This window comes from Nerophis ophidion, linkage group LG26 (assembly GCF_033978795.1).
Source record: "Nerophis ophidion isolate RoL-2023_Sa linkage group LG26, RoL_Noph_v1.0, whole genome shotgun sequence".
Lineage (NCBI taxonomy): Eukaryota > Metazoa > Chordata > Actinopteri > Syngnathiformes > Syngnathidae > Nerophis > Nerophis ophidion.
Genome location: NC_084636.1, coordinates 16,206,394 through 16,228,695, shown reverse-complemented (window position 1 = coordinate 16,228,695; position 22,302 = coordinate 16,206,394). Strand labels below are relative to the sequence as shown.

General features: G+C 41.2%; 1 long non-coding RNA gene across 2 annotated transcripts in view; it reads right to left on the bottom strand.

Moving 5' to 3' along the window:
• The window catches only part of LOC133543337 (uncharacterized), a 100,500-nt gene that overhangs the window by 29,399 nt on the left and 48,799 nt on the right, over positions 1–22,302 (bottom strand). For both annotated transcript variants that reach the window (XR_009804354.1, XR_009804355.1), the window contains exon 3: positions 16,207–17,234. This is a non-coding gene — a long non-coding RNA (uncharacterized LOC133543337). The remainder of the gene's footprint in view (positions 1–16,206; positions 17,235–22,302) is intronic.

Here is a 22,302-nt window from a genome sequence, read left to right as displayed (position 1 = left end):
CACTGTAACACAACATAAACACAACAGAACAAATACCCAGAATCCCATGTATCCCGAACTGTTCCGGGCTACATTATACACCCCCGCTACCACCAAACCCCGCCCCCCTCAACCCCACCCACCTCAACTGACGCAAGGGGGGGGTTGTTGTGGTAGTGGGGGTGTATAATGTAGCCCGGAAGAGTTCGGGATGCATGGGACTCTGGGTATTTGTTTTGTTGTGTTTATGTTGTGTTACAGTGCAGATGTTCTCCCGAAATGTGTTTGTCATTCTTGTTTGGTGTGGGTTCACAGTGTGGCGTATATTAGTAAGGGTGTTAAAGTTGTTTATATCACAACCCTCAATGGAACCTGTATGGCTGTTGAACAAGTATGCCTTCCAGTCGCTTGCGCGTTGAGTAAGCAGTCGCACATTAGATGTGGCTGGCCAGCATTCAGATAGCATAGTATTAAAGTGGACGCGACGACATGGTCGAGAGGATGTTTAAAGCATTGCCATCACGGCACACCCTCAATTTTGTTTTCCGGGGGAAAATCTGAGAATGTTATCCTGGGGAGCTTTCTGGGAGAGGCCCTGAAATCCGGAAAACATCCCGGAGGGGGGGGGGGGGGGGGGGGGGTCGGCAAGTATGCAGTTGAGCCACATCAGAGTGATCCAAGATACGCATTCGGCTCTGGAGCCGCGGGTTGCTGACCCCTGATCTATATTGTGTTCAAATAGACTTGAGAAAAAAGTGAATACATATATTTTTCTTAAATCAGATTAATCACACTTTTGAATTTGGAGTTGTAATGATTAATCACAGATTATTAACTACTTGCATTATTTAGATTAACTTAAAAAAACACCAATATTGGACACAAAGACCATTTTTTGTCAGAAGGTGATAAAGGAAAATTTTTTAATCGAATGAGCATTCATATAAAGTCTTGCTGGGGTGAATTTTGAAGTAAAATTTGCCAGGGAGCACAGCAGTTGAAGTCTCCTCACTCATCTTTGCACTGACATATTTATTGACCCAATCTGTGGTATACCAACCTGAATCGTCTTTCTAGGTAACCATCCACGGATAAGGTGAAAGAGCATGTGTGGTCAAATTAAATAGCTTGATTAGTCTGCATTTATACAAGATTAATGCGATAAACTTTGGTGATTAATCACATGCTGCATTTTGCTAGGTTTTCAAACAAGCAGCAGCCCTGTACCAAATTTTGGGGGCATTTTAGAAGCAGTTCTGGGGTGCATTTACAATTAAAATCTTTTTTTTTTTGTGTACGTTTGTGTACACACAATGTTTTATGTTGGAACCCACACGCACTTTTATAAATGAGGCCCCAGATCAGCAGAGACTGGCACCGACGTCAATCATCTGATCATGGGATTCAATGTCACTGTGTGAATATGCACTGTTGGTACGTAAAGGTTCTCCTTCTCTTGGTTCTGTTTGAAATGCACAAACAAATAAAATGTGGGATTTTTTGATGCGCCAATTTTGCTCAATCTCTGTGTGAAAGAGGACTGTGTTTGTTAGTTGGCAGGCTACACCTCCTGGTTCACGGTGGACTAAGAATGTGACAACATGATTCTGTGAAACCTTTATCAAAATAAGCCCTTAAAATGTACTACAGGTTCTTAGTCGTAGCCCATGTACCGTTTCTCTACAGTTTCATGTGTATTATATTTTTGCATAATCATACTAGCTGTATTTATACAAGATTAATACGTGATTGGTATTGTTGGGTTGCAATCCAATCACCGGATTAAGAGGCACTTCCGGGTCTAGAGTCCAATTGGGCTACTGTTTATTTACTTGCATCATTGCAGATTTGGGCGTATTTTGAAAGGCTTGTTGGCAAATATATAAGCAATCATGAAAAATATTTGAAAACATTTTGGAAAGATTTAAACTAAGGCTGGGCGATATATTGATATGCCCGATATATCGCGGGTTTGTTTGTGTGCGATATAGAAAATGACTATATCGTGATAGTTGAGTATACGTTCTCACGCAGTTGCTTTTAGCTGCGGGCATTACACAGCAGGCTTTCCTTCACTCTTTTGTGTCTCTCCTCACAGACCGCAAGCGCCACCTTCTTACACACGTCACATACTGTCAGGTCATACGTCACATACGTATACGCCTTCGCGGAGCAGAGAGGTAGCAGCAAGGGTAACGTTAGCGGTGATGCTAGCGGAGCCGTGAGAGTGGTAATACGTGAGAAAGAAGGTGCGAATCTGGTAACAAATGAAGGAATAATTAATTCCCAAGAAAAAGAGCAGGGGGTCCATGGTCTGGCGGTGGTTTGGCTTCAAGTGGGAATTTGTCGAACAGACAACCGTAATATGTCAAGTGTGGGGCAAAAGAGTTGCTATAAAAAGTAGCATTACTGCTAATATGTAGCATCATTTGAAAAGTCCCCTGCTAGAGAATGAAGAGTGATTACTCTGCATGTCAAAATCTCCCTTCGGCGCCACACGACCACACCATCAAAATGCCGAGGCAAACATTTTTAGATCAACACCGTATGAAAAAAATAGTCAACAACAAAAGGAGATAATGTCCCAGTAACCTACCACATAGCGAAGGACGAACACTAATTGATTTCCTATTATGCAGCTCATTATTATTTGACACTTGTTGAAATATCGTGTGTGACATCATGCACAAAAGTGCAATTTATTTGTTTTAAACTATTGTAGTGGCGTTCTGTACAAAAAATGCACTTTAATTGAGTGTTGTTTGATATGTCATCTTAGTGACATCATGCACAAAAGTGCACTAATAGCTTGTTTTAAAATGTTTCTCACAATCTTGCACTTTCTGTTTTGGAAATGACATGAATGTTTGTGCCACTGCTTAATAACTGTTTAATAAATACAGTTTTGGTCAATTGACTTAAATGTGATTTCCTTCTCTGCATGAAAGTTTAAAATGAGCATATATTAATGCAGTATGAACAAGAATGTTTTAATGTAGACACATAGAATCATCATACTGCTGTGATTATATGTACCAAGTGTTAATTAAAGGCTAAGGCAAAATATTGAGATATATATAGCCTAAAAATATCGAGATATTAAAAAAAGGCCATATCGCCCAGCCCTAATTCAAACTATTCATCATCACCAAGACGTTAATGTTTGCCTCGACTTCCCTTTCTTCAACACTCAGAAGGATTTAAAGAAGAAAAAATGGGAACCACATCAGGTCTTTACATCTGAGGGGCCCACAAATTAAATATAAATCTGTGAAATGTTGGACTAGTTTGTGCGTCGGTAAGTGTCCTATTTGATTGACACTAACGACTGCCGTGCTGCTGTGATTGTGACGCTAATGAAAACAAGGATAAGTTGGTTTGCAGTTGATTTCCTGCTACACATATGAGTCTTATCTACAATTCATATTTGGAGGGTTTTTTAATAGTATGGAGTTCATATTTTGTCTCATTATTTAGCTATAAGTGTTCCTGTTGTTCAGAAATGTTTGCTAGCGATATCAAGATTCATATATATGCTGCTGAGCCTCCAAGAGATTTTTTCATCTTGTGTGTTAATGCTATTTTTTGATGCTAACAAATATTACCAAAGACGCTATAATGTGGTCGTCCGTGTCGAATAAACTAACAACTAAGCTTTTAGTTTCTGGTATGAAAATTGACAATGAAAATACGGTGGATTGGACCAACGACTACAATATTATAAAAGTACTAGGATTTAACATGACGTTAGTTTATTTGCACAAGCAAGTCTTTGTAGTTATATTTAGGCATAGCAACCGCAAAAGAAGACAAACTAATGCAATCTATTGTCCTTTCTTTACATTTACTTCTGCTCTTAATTACTACTAATAAATTAGAGAATAAACTCAATTGCATCACAGAAAGTTTCTCAAACAAGTCAAATGTTCAAACAAACATTTTACAAAGTGAACGCCCTAGACAAGGACTTGGTCCGATTGTATTCCACAAGATGGGATAGGCTCCAGCCCCCACGCGAACCCGAAAAGAACAAGCGGTAGAAAATGGATGGATGAATGGAAGGAGGATGATAAAATTGATATTTTAGACCAGTTGATCTGCCATTTCTTTTCTTTTTCTCCTATGTCCCACTCTCCCTTGTGGAGGGGGTCCGGTCCGATCCGGTGGCCATGTACTGCTTGCCTGTGTGTCGGCTGGGGACATCTCTGCGCTGCTGATCCGCCTCCGCTTGGGATGGTTTCCTGCTGGCTCCGCTGTGAACGGGACTCTCGCTGCTGTGTTGGATCCGCTTTGGACTGGACTCTCGCGACTGTGTTGGATCCATTATGGATTGAACTTTCACAGTATCATGTTAGACCCGCTCGACATCCATTGCTTTCCTCCTCTCCAAGGTTCTCATAGTCATCATTGTCACCGATGTCCCACTGGGTCATTATTGTCACCGATGTCCCACTGGGTGTGAGTTTTCCTTGCCCTTATGTGGGCCTACCGAGGATGTCGTAGTGGTTTGTGCAGCCCTTTGAGACACTAGTGATTTAGGGCTATATAAGTAAACATTGATTGATTGATATTTTTCAGAGCCATTACCTTTGATGCACTTTTGCTTTTTCCCTGACTTTATTACCTATAAGAACCACTTCTTTCGCGACTCTATGAAATCTCTTTTCTATCTCTCTATTTGAACGATTGGAACTCCAAAGAACAGAACAGCAATACGACATTTTGTGCTCAAACTCTAGACTCTAACTCTTACTCTCATTTGTTTTCCAGCTTGTTGACCATTATGTGAATTAAGCCGCAAAGAAGAAAAACGGATGTGGCGTCCTATGCAGCCAAGACGAGGTCATGTGGATCACTAAATGGGTAACAGAAAATAAGATGAAACCTAATATTTCCAAGACAAAATCTCTAGTTATTTTCTCAAATCATGCTCAGAGAATGAAAAGCATATTAATTTTTCAAAGAGGCCAGCTTGTTGGGAGTTACAATAGATGAAAGACTATCTTGGGCCACTCACATTAAAGGCCTACTGAAATGAGATTTTCTTATTCAAACGGGGATAGCAGGTCCATTCTATGTGTCATACTTGATCATTTCGCGATATTGCCATATTTTTGCTGAAAGGATTTAGTAGAGAACATTAACGATAAAGTTTGCAACTTTTGGGCGCAAATAAAAAACCCTTGCCTTTACCGGAAGTAGCAGACGAAGTGCGCGTGACGTCACGGGTTGTAGGGCTCCTCTCATCCTCACATTGTTTACAATCATAGCCAGGAGCAGCTAGAGCGATTCGAACCGAGAAAGTCACAATTTCCCCATTAATTTGAGCGAGGATGAATGATTCGTGTATGAGGATATTGAGAGTTAAAGACTAGAAAAAAAAAAGTTAAAAAAAAATCAATACAAAAAGGCGATTACAGTGGGAGCGATTCAGATGTTCGGGCCCCGAAGCACCCACGGGATCTATGCTATGTGAGTTGTGACTTTGCGGCTCCATGCAGGCAGCACGCAGCAAGTCTTCAGAGGGGATGATGGCCTACTTTCAGCGGGCACGCAGAGAGAAAGCGAGAGAGGCTCTTTCTGCTAATTAGCCCTGACAGGTGGAAACGAGCACAAATACCTGAGGGGCTCGCCATGAAATGGGCAATCGCACACAAACATAAACACAGGGCACAAAAGCAGCGAGAGGAGGCTGCACCTACCAGCACGTTTTAAGGCTCTAAAGCTGCGACAAGTTGGCCGCTGGACAGTCTGCATCCTGCTGGGTCTGCATGGATAGCCCTGATCCCCCGCGCTTTGACAAGGCGTAATAAAGCGCTGCATTGTGTGTGTTAGTGTGTGTGAGGGGGGAGTGCGGGGCTATGGTGTTAACACAATGTTGCATGCTGAGTGCTGTGAGAAGGGCGGACACAGCCGGGTCCCACGGCGCAGCAGCACACCAAGGCCTATAGCAGCGAGTGCCGAGCATGCTAATGAGGTCATTATGTATTGGCCTCTCTTTCCTTTACAGTGCGCCTGTCAGCGGAGGCTGGTAATGAAGCCCCGCACAGATGTCACATATGGCACAATGCGGCAACAACGGCGGCGTCTCAGAAATGGAGGATTGGATGGGATGGGAAGCAGCGGCGGCGTTGGCGTGCCGCTTCCCGGCTCGCATCCAAAGCCAGAAAACAGCCTTTGCATAAGTAATGAGGTGAGCTTAAAATGTAAAGACGCTGGCAGGCGACATTCAACCGCTAATTGCCCCCGCTGCGTATTTTAATCAGCGGCCGTGCAGCATGGCTTTCGTTCGACTCGCTTTTATTTAGTGGCTTTATTTACCGGCGAAAAAGGAGGGAGGAAGGGTCGAGAATGAAGGCGCATGCAAATGCAATTACAGGATATTAGCATAGGCGTTAACAATTACGGGGCAGATGGCAAACAGCGGGCACTTAAAGTGACAGTCCGAGCAAGCGCCATCTTGGCTGAGCAAGACAGCTGGCAGATAGCAATCGGCCATTTTGTAAGCGCCTGGCAGCGCCGGCGAAAATAGCGAGAGCGCCAGTCTGCGGGCGTGCCAGGAGATTGGCAAGCGTTCCGTAGGAACACGCAATAACAACAGCGTCTATGAGGAGCTATGCCGCCTTCATTAATTTAACAAGGCTATCACCATTTATCACAACATTTGGGGGGGTGCAAGACCTCTGGACAGTTAATGACATCACTAGCTCGCTAAGACCTCTTTAAAGGCATTTTTAGAATAATATTTAACCTTGATATCAGAACTTATGTTCAGTCAAATTATTATGGACAAACAAAGCAAAACAAGGGATCGCATAATGCAAATGGCCGTCTCCAACCTAACCTAAAATATTATCCTCAACTTGTTTACAGCATATGGTACAATTTTACACTTTAAGTCATCTACTAAACCTACTCAGTGGCCTAGTGGTTAGAGTGTCCGCCCTGAGATCGGTAGGTCGTGAGTTCAAACCCCAGCCGAGTCATACTAAAGACTATAACAATGGGACCCATTACCTCCCTGCTTGGCACTCAGCATGAAGGGTTGGAATTGGGGGTTAAATAACCAAAAATTATTCCCGGGCGCGGCACCGCTGCTGCCCACTGCTCTCCTCACCTACCAGGGAGTGGAACAAGGGTGACGGGTCAAATGCAGAGAATAATTTCGCCACACCTAGTGTGTGTGTGACAATCATGGGTACTTTAACTTGAACTTTTAACTAACAGACTGTGTATATGACTCAGTAAGTGCTGCTGTTTTGGTAGGCAACAGAATACAATTGACTTAGTAGTAAACTATAGGAAATAGTAAATGCAATACTGTTACCACCATTTATTTACTTAAACATGAGAAAAGAAGAGTCTATTTATGGAAGGTAGTAGAAGACGCACATGGTGAGTAACTGGGACGCGGACACTATTTGAGGAAATATTTTTGTATATTTGATCATTCCATACAAAGGAATCTGATTCGACTGTCACCCTCGCAGTTCTATCATCTAACATTGATCCTACCTTCTACCTTAGTGGGAAGCAGGTGTGTTGAATATGTTAAACATTCCAAGATGGGAAACAAAGGGCCCGGCGTTTGACACGGAGCTCGCCATGCTATCCTGTGCCTTGGGTAGCCCGAAGCCCGCCGTTAGCTCTGGTGAGACCAGCCGGAAATTGGACGAGGCAATAAAAAAATGACAATTTTGTCTGCTATGATTAAATTAAGTGATTTTCCGTGAGAATAGCATTTATTAAAAAGGCTGCGCTGCATATCACATCAAGCATTTTCACAACCAGTCAGTCAACCCAATGAAAGACAGTGGACTCATGTAAGAGTGAGTGAGACGTCGAGAACTGTGTGTGTGCTCTGCAGCTTTTGGAGATCGCTAGTAGATCCTGAAAATATTATGAAAAATCAGTGCGTTGTAATAATGCCCCTCCTGGAGGTTGACACGCATTTTAACCCCGTAAAATGCCTGCACACCTCGCCGTTCTCTAGTTACTCACCTGGTCGTTTCCTGAAACCAAGAAATTCTGCCGCACAGAGGAACCACACCCCACAACATCTATGGTGTGTGCTAACCCGAAACAAACCAGTTGCGGCTACGCGCTATGCATTGGCAACACTTCCCTTCTCTCCTCAAATGTTTCATGAAGTAATAATCCATATAAAGCAGGGGTCTCAAACTCAATTTACCTGCGGGCCACCGGATGCAGAAACTGGGTGAGGCTGGGCCGCAAGAAAATATTTAAAAAAAAATCTAAACATGCACTTTTTAATGAATTCACTTTCTTTCCCGCCCTAGCAACATACTTGTCAACCCTCCCAATTTTTCCGGAAGACTCCCGAATTTCAGTGGACCTACCGAAAATTTCCCGGGCCAACCATTCTCCAGAATTTGTCCTGATTTCCCCCCGTCCAACAATATTAAGGGCGTGCCGTCATAGCACTGTTTTAACGTTGTCATCGTGTCCGCCTTTTCATCATACAAACAGGACGGCGTAGTCACATGTATGAGGCTTCTGCAAACACATGCAGGTGACTGCAAGACAAACTTGGTCAACAGCCATACAGGTCACACTGAGGGTGGCCGTATAAACAACTTTAACACTGTTACAAATATGCGCCACACTGTGAACTCACACCAAACAAGAATGACAAACACATTTCGGGAGAACATCCGCACCGTAACACAACATAAACAAAACAGAACAAATACTCAGAACCCCCCGCTGAGTGCGTGGTGGGGGGTGGAGGTTTGGTGTGTAGCGGGAGCGCATATTTGTAACAGTGTTAAAGTTGTTTATACCACCACCCTCAGTGTGACCTGTATGGCTGTTGATCAAGTATGTCTTGCAGTCACTAACGTGTGTGTTCATAAGTCAGATACAACATATGGCTGGGTTGGCATGCTATTTGTATAGGTTGTAGAGAGCGCTAAAGGCAGTGCCATTTCCGGACCCCTGAACATTGTTGATTAGGTGAAAAACGACAGAAATTCGAGAGAATGTTTCCCCTAAAATTCGGGAATTCCCCGGATAAATCGGGAGTTAGCAAGTATGACGCTGTCAAGCGGCATTCATATAAAACTTGCGGGCTGCACTAACATTACATTTTCATATCGAGGTGCCGGCCGCAAAATAACATCTCTAACGTCTGAGACCCCAGATATAAAGTTGTGGTTGCTCACAGAGCAGACCGCGATGCGAACCAAGCCCCGCACAAGAGCCGCAAAAGCGGGGGTCCTCCCTTTTCACAGCCGTACTTCTCAGACATTTGAAATAAATAAGGAAAATTCCATCCGCAGAAAAGTGATCAGCCTTGACAGATCACGGTGCGCGTGCTGCATGGTTACATTTGCATCTTCTCCTTCCAGTTTTGTAGGCGTGCCGATTACTATTGCGACAACACATCATCAGTAAGGTAAAACTAACCTGTCTCAGTAAGGTCTAATCTCAGCTCACATTCCCTCTTAGGCCCCTTCTACCCTAAGGTTATCCAGGGTAAACCCCACCTAACTTTATCCTTGTCCACACACACACAATGGTTGTTCAAGACCCCCTTCCACCCTTCGTCCGCCGGCGCAACGCGACCAAGTACGCATGCGCGGAAAATGCGTACGTCATCGTCATCTCCAGTGTTGCTTTGTGTGAAAGTTCTTAAATTAAATTTAACTAATCTGAACAATAACCAGTGTTCTGGTATTTCAATTAACTGGAATCCAGTACGCAGTGGGGCCCCAATTGTAGTGAATCCACACCAGAGCCATCGTAAACAATGTGATAAAGATTTTAGCTTAGGCTTAGGCTAAATAATTATTCTTTTAAGGCAGGGGTAGGGAACCTATGGCTCTAGAGCCAGATGCGGCTCTTTTGATGACTGCATCTGGCTCTCAGATTAATCTTAGCTAACATTGCTTAACACAATAAGTAATGAATAATTCCACTGGTAATCAGTGTTAAAAATAACATTCAAAATATAAAATATCCTCATCCGTTTTCTACCTCACCTGTTCAAGAAGTCAAGAATGGTAAGAAGTATTTTATTCATTATTACTTAGCTTCAGAATAAAAATGTTATTGAAAAGAATAACAGACGTGTTATACCCTAATGTTGGTTTTACATAAAAATGCACACATTTAGTTATATTCAGTGTTAAAAAAATATTATATGGCTCTCACGGAAATACATTTTAAAATATTTGGCTTCCATGGCTCTCTCAGCCAAAAACGTTCCCGACCCCTGTTTTAAGGGGTTATCCTGCTTAGTGTAGACAGAGCCTTAGTGGGTGAACAACCCAACAGTTGGTGAATTCTGCTTCACAATGATACGAAGAGCCGACATCCAAGGATCAACGTCCATTCCAGGTTTTCCCCCACATATAATTGATTGTAATCAAAATAAAAGCCGTCACGTCTTAAAAATGAAATTTTTTTTAATGTGAAAAGAAATTAATGTAGTATAAGGTATTGAAACCTCCAAAAGAAGTCACACAAAAAGCGACACTCTTTTTAACTTTTATTGCCAATTTTATGCTAATGCTAACAACTGGCCAGATTCCTACAGGTTTTCTCTCCTGTCTCTGCCAGACACACAACACTTCATCATTTTCCACCAATCCCCTTTAAGGCACGTAGGTATGTTCACGATCATGGGAACTCTGAACATCAATACCACAAGAGCATAAACATTAACAGCAACAGGTCGTTGCAGTATGAATGGATATACAGTATATAGCCTATTATTGGTGCCATTGTCTAGTGATGCACCAAACATTCAGCTGCTAAAAAAAAAAAGACTTTGATTACCAAAACAGCACTGCCATAACCGAATGTGTTTACGTAAGGAATACGTACGGGATTGTCTGGAGCAGAAACAGCATGTCTGCGATGTGGACGTGCTTTAATATATCCAGATATACACGCGGACAGCAACCTACAAAATATGCAACGTGCAAATATTAAGGAAAGACGGACTGGAGCAGCAGCTCTCGCTGTTCGTTGCTGACATCGAGCAGCAGAAGAGTCTCTAAACACAAGTACAGTCTCCAATAATATCAACAAAATATGCTCGATATGTTGCTAGCCGTTTTTAATAAAGAAAAATTCCCAAGGGGATTGGAGAAATCCCTCGAAACTTAAAAAATTTAAAAATAGAGAAAAACGATGTATTATAATGCTAATAATAGTAACATAGATTTGTTTTTAAATGAATGTATACATTTTATTTTAGCCATTTTAAATAAAATATATGCATCTTCGCAGACTGCAAATTATATGATGAAGTCATACCGCAATCTGGAAGAAACCCTGTATTCTGCATATCTATAAAGACAGACACGTTAAATGGATTTTGCTCTTTGTTCCTCTTTTGTTTTCAAAAATGAAAGCCTTGTTCACATACTCTTTACTCAGAATAAAAAAACACGATATAATATTTTAATATTGACAATAATTGTGATTATTATTTTGGCCGTGATCTCCTCGGCCTGGAGGTGTAGCTTCGACCAGTTTGCTCAGGCAGGAGGCCTCCCTTGCTACTTCCCTCTGTCAACGGCAATGATCCTCCTGTAGGTTTACATACGGAAACTTTTTTACGACTATTTAACGTTTTATAAATTAGTAGTCACCAACCGTCGATTGCAATCAACCAGTTGATCTTCGGAACCTGTACGATAGATCCCGAAAATATTCTGAAAATTAAATACGTTATAACAGTGGTCCCCAACCTTTTTGTATCCGCGGACCGGTCAACGCTTGATAATTTGTCCCGCGGCCGGGGAGGGGGGTCCTTTTTTTTTCTTTTTTTTTTTCTTCTTTGTCATGAAAAAGGGACGTTTTTGCCATGAAAAAGGGAGTTTTTTTTATGGTTGGTGCACTATTTGTTAGTGTATATTGTGATTTTTATGTTGATTTAATAAAAATGAAAAAAAATTAAACATTTTTTTTTGTTTTTTGTTTTTTTTTATTTATAAAAAATTCTTCTGCGGCCCGGTACCGGACCGCGGCCCGGTGGTTGGGGACCACTACGTTATAACATCAGTACCGTCCCTTCTCGTAGAGTGACCAACACACCTGCCCGTATGCCTTGCCGCTCTCCAGTCATGCACACCGGCCGTGCCAGCCTCAAGCTTAGCGCCCAAAATCTGCGCAATGCTCCTATTGTCAGGCTCCGACCAGCTCCAGCCCCGCGACACTCCCACACTCGCCTCGACCACCAATGCTCGGCCACAACAGGAAGAATTGCGTTTTCTCACAGAGCCGATGTAACGGGCGGCAAGTCCCGACAAAAGCCACGAAAGCAGGGAGGCCCAAAATGTGGCCCAGGGGTCATTTGTAGCAATCCACAATTTGGTTTATTATTTTGCCAAAGTGATCCAAACATAGAAGTTCAGCTCCACCATTCCTAATTAGACTTAGACAAACTTTATTGATCCACAAGGGAAATTGTTCCACACCAGGGGTCACCAACCTTTTCGAAACCAAGAGTTACTTCTTGGGTACTGATTAATGCGAAGGGCTACCAGTTTGATACACACTTAAATAAATTGCCAGAATTAGCCAATTTGCTCAATTTACCTTTAATTCTATGTTATCATTAATAATTAATGATATTTATCTTTGAGGAAAGACTGATCATCTTAATGATTTCTCTCAATAAATATATATAGAAACAGATAAATATCAATATGCAACACTTTATTTTTGTACTTTCTCAAAGTAGACATTTTTCAAATTTAACATTTTCAAATGATCACTTCTAAGACAGTCTTTTGAGATCACAATATCCCATTTTAACTGGCACACCACTAACATTTTTTTTTAACAAATCATGAATTACTTTGCACCATGTTTGTACAAATAATAACTCATGTAAAATATAAAAGTCCATCCATCCATTTTCTACCGCTTATTCCCTTTTGGGATTGCAGGGGGCGCTGGCGCCTATCTCAGCTACACTCGGGCGGAAGGCGGTGTACACCGTGGACAAGTCGCAGCCTCATCGCAGGGCCAACACAGATAGACAGACAACATTCACACTCACATTCACACACTAGGGCCAATTTAGTGTTGCCAATCAACCTATCCCCAGGTGCATGTTTTTGGAAGTGGGAGGAAGCCGGAGTACCCGGAGGGAACCCACGCATTCACGGGGAGAACATGCAAACTCCACACAGAAAGATCCCGAGCCTGGGATTGAACCCAAAACTCTCAAATTTTTAAATAAATCATGTCACACTTTGAACTCGACACCAAATCTGTTATCTGTTTCTTTGTCAGTTAGTGGGAAGCATGGCATTGCATGCTGTTAACTAGTGTGTTGTACTCTGGTGTGTAACTTGACACTGCAATTCTGAGTGAGGCGTGTTCTGTGTTTGTTCTTGATGAAGTTCATGTCAGAAAAGGCTGATTCACAAAGATAAGTTGAACCAAACAGGCTTGCAAGCTTCATAGCTGCTGCGCATACACCACTGTACTTTTCTGTGTCAACAAGGCACCAAAAGTTTGGTGCAGCCTGGTGGGATTTGAGGTGGAGGTCATTTTGCAGTGTTACAATTTCAATCTCCACCTGTTCAGCATCCAGGCTGAATGTTGCACTTAACTGCTCAGCAACGCATGATATGTCCACGTTCATGAAAGGATTAGAAATGAACGACACACATGGCTCAAGCTGATCCAGGTCACAAAACCTGTTCTCAAACTCTTGCCCAACTCTGTTTATGACCTGAGAGTACTTTTCTGCAACTTTGTCAAAAGCCTCAGATGCAGAAGCAGTGTCTTTCAGCACCATCTGCACAGAGGGAAAGTGCAGCACTTTTTTTCTCTGTAAATGCACAGAGAAAAGGTTAATCTTAGCTTTAAATGCATTTAAAGCACTTATCATATTGGCGACAGTTTAAATTGTCAGGAAAGAAGAGGAAAGAATTTAAAGGTAAAAAAGTATGTGTTTAAAAATCCTAAAAACATTTGTATTTTTTGTCTAAAATTGTCTTTCTGAAAGTTATAAGAAACAAAGTAAAAAAATGAATGAATTCATTCAAACAAGGGAAGACCTAGTCTTTAAAACATTTTCATGGATTTTCAAATTCTATTCGAGTTTTGTCTCTCTTAAAATTTAAAATGTCGAGCAAAGCGAGACCAGCTTGCTCGTAAATAAATAACATTTAAAAAATAGAGGCAGCTCACTGGTAAGTGCTACTATTTAGACTAAATAGACTTCCACAATATCTGCTATCAATCACCAGCATAGTGGGCTTTAAGAATAGACTAAAAGGAGAAGTATTGCGTAAAGAGATTATTCTAGATTGTACCTAATGTCATGACTGTTTTTATTGAATATTGAGTATTTTATTGATTATGGGATAAGCAGCAAAAAAATGGATGGATGATACTTTTTCGTCACTTATTGTTTTTCTTTGGTACACTAATGTGTATATTCTAGGCCATTGGTTCTTTGTTTTATGTTTGCAAAAATGTATACAGTATATCTATTTTTACATTGCTATTTTTATCTTTGGTATGAAAATTATTATGTAACAAAAGTTATTAGTATTTTTTGGTTCTTTGTTGTTGCTATTTTTTGTATTATGACAATTTATTATTGGATCATGTTGTACTGCATTTTAATCTTTTGTTTTGTGGTTGTGTGATGTTTTTTGCCTGGACCCCAGGAAGAATAGTCTCCACTGTGGTGTAGACTAAAGGGGATCCTTAATAAACTAAACTAAACTATTTGAGCTATTTTTAGAACAGGCCAGCGGGCGACTCATCTGGTCCTTATGGGCGACCTGGTGCCTGCGGGCACTGCGTTGGTGACCCCTGTTCCACACAGTAGCTCAGTTACAAAGGAATGGAAATGGAAAGGATAAGGATGGAAAGGATAAAGCAGGTATAAAGTAGACTAAAAATGTACCTTAGTGGCAATATAAAATATCACATATATGAAATATTTACATATTGTATATACAGTATAAAATATATACTGATATATTCTTTTAGTTGCAGCATGGAGGCACAGGGTTTAATGCATGTGCCTCACAATACGAAGGTCCTGAGTAGACCTGGGTTCAATCCTGGGTTTGGGATCTTTCTGTGTTGGCCCTGTGATGAGGTGGCGACTTGTCCAGGGTGTACACCGCCTTCCGCGCGAATGCAGCTGAGAAAGGCTCGAGCACCCCTCCCGTCCATAGGCAAAACCCAGTAACTCAATGTTGGTCAAAATTGAGCTGATAATCATTTTGGAGTTTCTAGGTGATATGCTTTACATTAATGTATGCGATATTGTAATTTGTTCCGTAAGTAAGCTGTTACGCGCATGGCAGGACCTAGCAACTACCACATAACCGTGTAGATACAACAGAAAAACCTAGTATCTCAAGGGACCAATCGGAGCTTCTTTGTCAGTTGCCTTATTGTCTTTAATGAGACATTTGCACGAATGGGGGCCGACAGTCAACCTGATTATGTGATATTATGGCACGAGGGGATATTTGGAAGATTGGCCCAGGACGTTGCAAGCACCTTCATCAAATGTATTGTTCTTGATTCTTCCCCTTGCATACTCTTTTGGGCAGATAACTGTGGAGGTCAAAATAAAAACTGGACACTGTACACGGCTCTTGCCCAATGTTCAAACGCAGAATGGGGCCCACCCGAGATTGTGATAAAATATCTGGAGAAAGGGCACACGTTCATGAGAGCAGATTCAATCCATGGCTCAATCAGCAAGAAAATGAAAGCTCAAGAAAACATCTATACGTTTGATGATTCTGTAGATCTCTGTAAGACAGCATCAAGATACATTGGTTTTCCTTTGTTTTCTCAAAATCAGCTAGAAGTGAGTTACTAGGTTTTGCCTTTGGACGGGAGACCCCCTGTGACCCCCAAACGGGAAAAGCGGTAGAAAATGAATGCATGGATGGATATTCTATTAGTATGTTATATTATATATTTATTTTAATGCAGGGGGAAAAGTGAGGGCGATCAGACGACCTCACTAAGCTATCCAATCTCTACTGTGTATTATTTGCCTGTTTAAGTCTTTTTTTTTAAGGTGGAAAAAGTCGCAAAAGTGTTTTTTTGGTGGGATCGACAATAGATCTGCTCTTGAAAAGGATATAAATAAAAATCTTCATTCAAAGATAACGAACAATGTCAGCGAGAAGCAAACAAACTTATGCAGAATAAGACAATTTTGCAAAAGTAAAAGAGTTGTGACGTGTAGGAACTCACCAGAAAGTTGGAACTCTTCAGATGCTTTAGGTCCTGAGCCACATCTTCTTGATCAGTCATTAAGCTCAATTGCAGGTAAAAAAAACAAAACAAAAGGAAAGTCTTACTTTCACTGTTGTTCATTAGTGGTTACACAGCAGTGAGTAGTGGACTTTTGGTTCTTTTTACACCCAGAGAGAGAGCCTTGAAAGCCCCCCTTTTTTGCCGCACCACATTCTGGATCAATACTGCACTTCCATATCCTCTGAAGGCGGGTGCTCTTAGTGTGGCTCAGAAAATATAAAGCAATAAAAAAGAGAAAGTCTGATAACGCAGATTGGAGAAAAAGTTGTCCTTTCATCCAGGCCCGTGAGATGAAGGTGTATTGGGCTTGGATGGATCGTCTAGTTTATCGTTCTTTCACTGTGAATCCTTATTCAAACAGTTTGTAGAATCAAGGTTTTTTTTCCCACGTCTTTGCTTGTTCTTTTTTTTCCCCCAACCTTGCGTCCCGGACGCCTCTGTGGCTCTGACAAAATGTTCCTGGCAAAACTCCTTCAAGGCTGATACCCACACTGAAAGATTTGTGTGTGGGGCGGCGAGTGCAACGGTGATGGCGCTGGACCGGGCTGGTGCCAGAACTGTTGAAAAATAAGCAGGAAAGAGTTGGAGGCGGGAACACTATAGTGTTGGGTCCCAGGGCTCAGTGAGGCCCGCAGGCAGTTCTGGCCAACCTCTGCTAGCCTCTCTCCTTCGTATTGATTTCACTGCACAGAGGCTCCTAGCCGGCGGCGATGAGCGCTCCGGCTCGTCCGCCTCACCTGCATCTCTCCTGGCTCGGGCCAGGCCCTCGGCTGCCCACTCCGCCGCGAATGTTGGCTGGCCCCTGCCGGCTCCGGGACCCTTGAATGCAACCGCCGGCGGCCGCGGGAGGAAGGCAGCCAGAGAGCCAGTAATGGCGCCACATATGTGTTCTCCTGCTCCGGGTTCATCCGCTTCCTACAGTCCTCCCATCCTTCTTTCCACCCACTCCTCTTCCGCCTCATTTTCTGCAGAACCCAAACAAAAGACAGAATTGTTAATGTTAACTTTTTTAAAGACAAATTCAGCATCGAGAGGTCAGGGGTGGACACTCTGGCACAGTCTCCCAGCCTGCAATGTGAACCGACTAACCTTTCAGAGCGCAGGCCGCGGGGATTGAAGGTCTTAAAGTTAAGAATGTGGCGTGAACAAACTCTGCAATCAATCTCTAGCCTTTCTCACAAAGAGATCCCACAAATTTACAGCATCACAGACTAACAGTTGATTTTATATCTGACATCACCAGCCTGTGCCTTTTCTACAGAACACAACCACATTGCTGCAACTTAATGCAGTTTTATCAGAATGTAGACAAGGTTTAAGACTCTTGAGTCTTTTCACTTGTCTTAATTTTTGGACAATGACCCTATAAATACACAAACTTGGGGCTTACATACTAAGATCCCAAATAATAAGTGTTTTATAGAGTGTGCATACCATAAGTGAGTGTGTTGTGGTTGATCGATGACTGCATGAATTATAACAAGCAACCCGCGGCTCTTCAGCGCCGCCCTAGTGGCTCCCTGGAGCATTTTTTAAAAAAGGATTGAAAATGGAAAAACATTTTTGTTTTAGTACGGTTTTTGTTTGACAACAAACCTTCCAAATTGTTAGAAAGTCCACTGTTTATTATGTTTAATATGAGTATTTAGTGAAATTTTTTTTGTCCTATTAATTCCGGCAGTTCTTGAACTTTACCATAGTGTGGACTGTGATGCAACAGTTTCTACTCCTTCTTTGTCTCATTTTGTCCACCAAAGGTTTAATGCTATGCGTGAATGCACAAAGGCATGCTTTCTTGATGTTATTGACTTGAAATAGACTGCTAATCAGGCTATTTAGGATAGCTGTATGTACATATTGCATCATTATGCCTCATTTGTAGGTATGTTTGAGCTCATTTAATTTCCTCTACTTTTATCCTGTTTGTATGTAATTTATATTTGCATGTTTTATGACACATTATCTGTAATATTGGCTGCATTTCAGAGTTGTTTGTGTGCCATGTTGTTCCAGACCACAGCAAATGTTACCTAGTTTGCCAAAGATTGTAATAAATCTATTAAAAGAAGACAGCCTGCCGTTTCCTTTGACTTGGACTCACACATATACCTTTGGCCATTAAAAGCCAGTAATTTAGAAGAGTTATCGCACCTTCTGAGTAGCCTCTGATTTACTAATGATTTCTGATGTAAAAATGTGTAAAAAAAATATTAAATTTAAACATTTCTGTCAACAAAGATTTGCTTCAGCCTGCGACACATAGTCATTTTGATAGTAGGCTATTATAGCTGATATAGACACAAATGTCATGTGTTGCCTTCATTATGAGACTTATATACCGCTTTTCATTTTTTGCGGCTCCAGACAGATTTTCTTTTTTTTGGATTTTTGGTCCAATATGGCTCTTTCAACGTTTTGGGTTGCCGACCCCAGGTCTAATTGGTGTTGAGCACCCTATTAATTATGAGGTTTTTGTATGTAATATTGGCTGTCACCATGGAGAGTCGTTTTCCTGCACATCTGTGGCACCATGCGCCAATTTCTGTTCTTTAGTTATGTTGTGAGACATTCAGCAGGCAACTCCAATGTGCACTACCTTTTCTAGCTAATACAGAAGATCTCTTCCAGTGCGATCTAAACAACACATTATACTTTTTAGCATAACAAATGTGCCTTCCACGTTGTTTCTTGTTGGAATTTGAGCAACATTATGGCAATTTTCTCCAGAAGTGGTAGCTTGAGAACAGGAAGAGGAAGGAAGTGTATTGTCTCATTTATTGCATCCCAGGTATGTCATATATGTGCACTTGCTCATCCTGTATGACATAGCATTCAACACTTGGGACAGCACACGAGAAACTACTCTGGGAGCCCTATAATTGTGAATGGAATGTTCCAGACGCAAGAAAATTCAGTGTTGAGAGTTTTTCCATAGGAGATATGGTATGGTACTGTATCTAATGTCTGGCTCCAAATGCACCCGTTTAGTCATCCAGCAGCTGAAAAATACCATTGCCGCATAGAATATATGTATTTCCTAAATATGTCAAAACGCACTAAATATTTCTGTGTCTGCACGATCACATCTTCCTTGCCATTCTTCTCAAAATCCTCAATAAAAATGTAAAAACAATGTTCACAAACAGTTTCAGGTTTAAAAAGTCAAATTTCATCTTTCTGATAACTTTTGCATCTTGTTCTGATAATCTACATACCGTATATTGTGCTTATACATAAAGGCAAACATGCTAAATGGATTGCGCGTGCTATTTTTCCTCATTAATATAAACACAATTATTTGTCCGCAGGTTCGGCTTTGTGCGACAACAAGTGCGTTGTTTTTTTTTAAGACTGTCTAAATTCTAGGGGTACAGAAAAAAATCGATTCCGTTTTGAATTATGATTCTTAATTATGCCAATTCTTAATCGATACATAATTTTCAAAAATCGATTTAAAAAAATAAATCAAATATATACATACATATGTACATACATACATACATATACATATATATATATATACATATATATATATATATATATATATATACACATACATACATATATATGTATGTATGTATACGTATATATATATAATATATATATATATGTTATTTTTAAAAACAACATTTTTAAGCCATCTCTGCAACCATAAGAAGCTTTTCAAACCTATAAACTGTTTTCAAATAATAATTATTAATGTTAATATAGCAAAAATACATTGCGAGAATCAGTTTGAATCGAGAATTGACTTTGAGTTCAATTGCCACCCCAGAAATTGGAATCGTATCGAATTGTTAGGTGCCCAAAGATACACATCCCTACTAAATTGTAGTTCTCAACGAAGCCGATCACTGTCTTCAGACAGGAACAATTGTAAACTTGCAAGCAAAAGACACTTTTCTTATGGAGAAGTCTTAGTGTTACTTTTAGATTTTGTATTTAGAGCACCAGCTGAACCATATGAGCAAGCAGTAAGGCCACAGAGGGGGAAAAAACTTTCCTCTAAAAAGAAAAAACTTTGAGCAGAACTTTTGGTCAATGTCAAAAATCTCTGCTCTTCTGGTAAACAATCCCCTTGAGTTCCCAGATGTACTTATACTATATTTTGATATGTTGGAGCAGTTATTTTACTGATGTAGCAAATAAATAGGTCACTACCTCAGCGTGGTAGTGGCTCAGGAGGTAGAGCAGGTAATCCAGAAACCGCAAGGTTCGGGCTTAGCTTCCTCCATCCCAGTCATTGCTCTTATGTACTTGGCCAAGACATTTCACCCATCTATCCATCCATCTATCTATCTATCGTTATACCTCAGGGCAGCTGTGGCTACACATGTGGTTTACCACCACTTGTGACAGTCACTGGAATGAATAATGAACGATATAGAAATAACCAATTATTATTATTATTATTATTAATACCTGTGTATTTGTTGTTTGATGAGATTTAAAAGTAATAGGCTTAGGATTGTCACGGCTGGTTACACCAGTCTGTGCCTTTATGTTGGGTTTTGTCGGTGTTTAGTCTGTGTTTAGCGCTTGTTCCGGTCTTGCGCTCTTATTTTGGTGGCACTTCCTCTTGTGTTGGTGTTTTTTTCTTAACTGCTGTACACATGTCTTCAAGCACTTTCCCCCTCACCTGTTTTCTGTTGGTGATTAAGACTATTTAAGTTGAGTGTAAGCCACCATTCTTTGGGAATGATAATCATTCATTTGGACGCTCTTTCCTTCTGCCGTAGGTTTTGCTACATTCCAGCATTTTGTTTTGTTGTTTCGCACATGTCAGTTTAAGTTTCGTTTTTCCATAGTCCTCCCTATGATTTAGTGCCTTCCCAGCAACAGTCATTTTGTTTGTTTTTAGCTATATTAAATAATACTTTTACCTGCACTTTGCCTCCTCAATCTTCTGTATCTTGGGAATACGCCACTAATCGCCATCATGCGAACCGAGCGTCACAAGGACAATGCATAGAGCAAAAAAACAAAGTTTAGAAAGCAAATAAAAGTGTGTGCATGAAAAGTGTTATATAAATAACGTTTTATTTGATTTGCTGTATCGAAATTGCACCATTTACAGCGAATTATGGTTACATATTTTGTTGCAACAACAGAGCATTTTTAAGTTTACTCATCACAATGTCAAAGAAACAACATTTGGAGATGAGAACTGGCCTGAGTTGACGCCAAAGAACGTGCGAAGGAATGAAAAGTCTAAAGAAACTTTGTCAAAGAAGCACATCTCAGCTTTTGTGTCATCTATAATCATTTAAATGGATTCAGTTCCCTCTTCTTATGGTAATAGTACTTTGGCGGTGGCGACGGTCGTGGTGAAGGGGGGTTATTTCTTAAAGGATTCATGCTCCCTTTGTGCTCCCCGGTCGAGAAAGAACCATGTAAACCACCCAACCACCCAACATCCGTCCTAACCTGAAAGCTTTCAAAAAAGGAAAGCCAACCTTCCAGGAGAGACGTAAAACACTGAGGTTCAAGGTGGACTTTGTGGCCAAGTGTGTTGGGTCCAAGAGGCAAGTTCAGGGAGAAGGGGGTTCGAGAGGCATGGATTGGGGGACAGGGGGTGCGCTGCATGTCTCAGACACAATAATGCTATTCATTGGGCTCAGACATGGGTGTTAACTCCCCTCTGACTGAGCACAATGGGCCTGGGCGGCTTCCAGGCAGCCTCGGTGATATTGTTAGTTCAGGGTTGCTTTGTAGCAGCCGCGGGACACGGCCCAAGCATTGTGGCCGTTCCGCAGGATGGATGGAAGAGCTGTTTTAGAGGTGAAAGGCAAACAGGGGAGTGGGAGAAAAGAAGGCTTGTCAGTGTTGAAGCAGAGCGAGGGGACACGGGGAAACAGGGTCAGGGGAAGATTTGGTGCTGGGGGGCTGCATGGTTGTACTCCTTGGCATTAGAATTGCACCTGTGTAAAAAAGACTTCCCTCCATTTTGCAGGATTTAGAAAAACATTTGATAAACCTCATAGAAGAAATCCAAATTTAGGGTTATTTTAAAATGACAACATATTAAAGCCT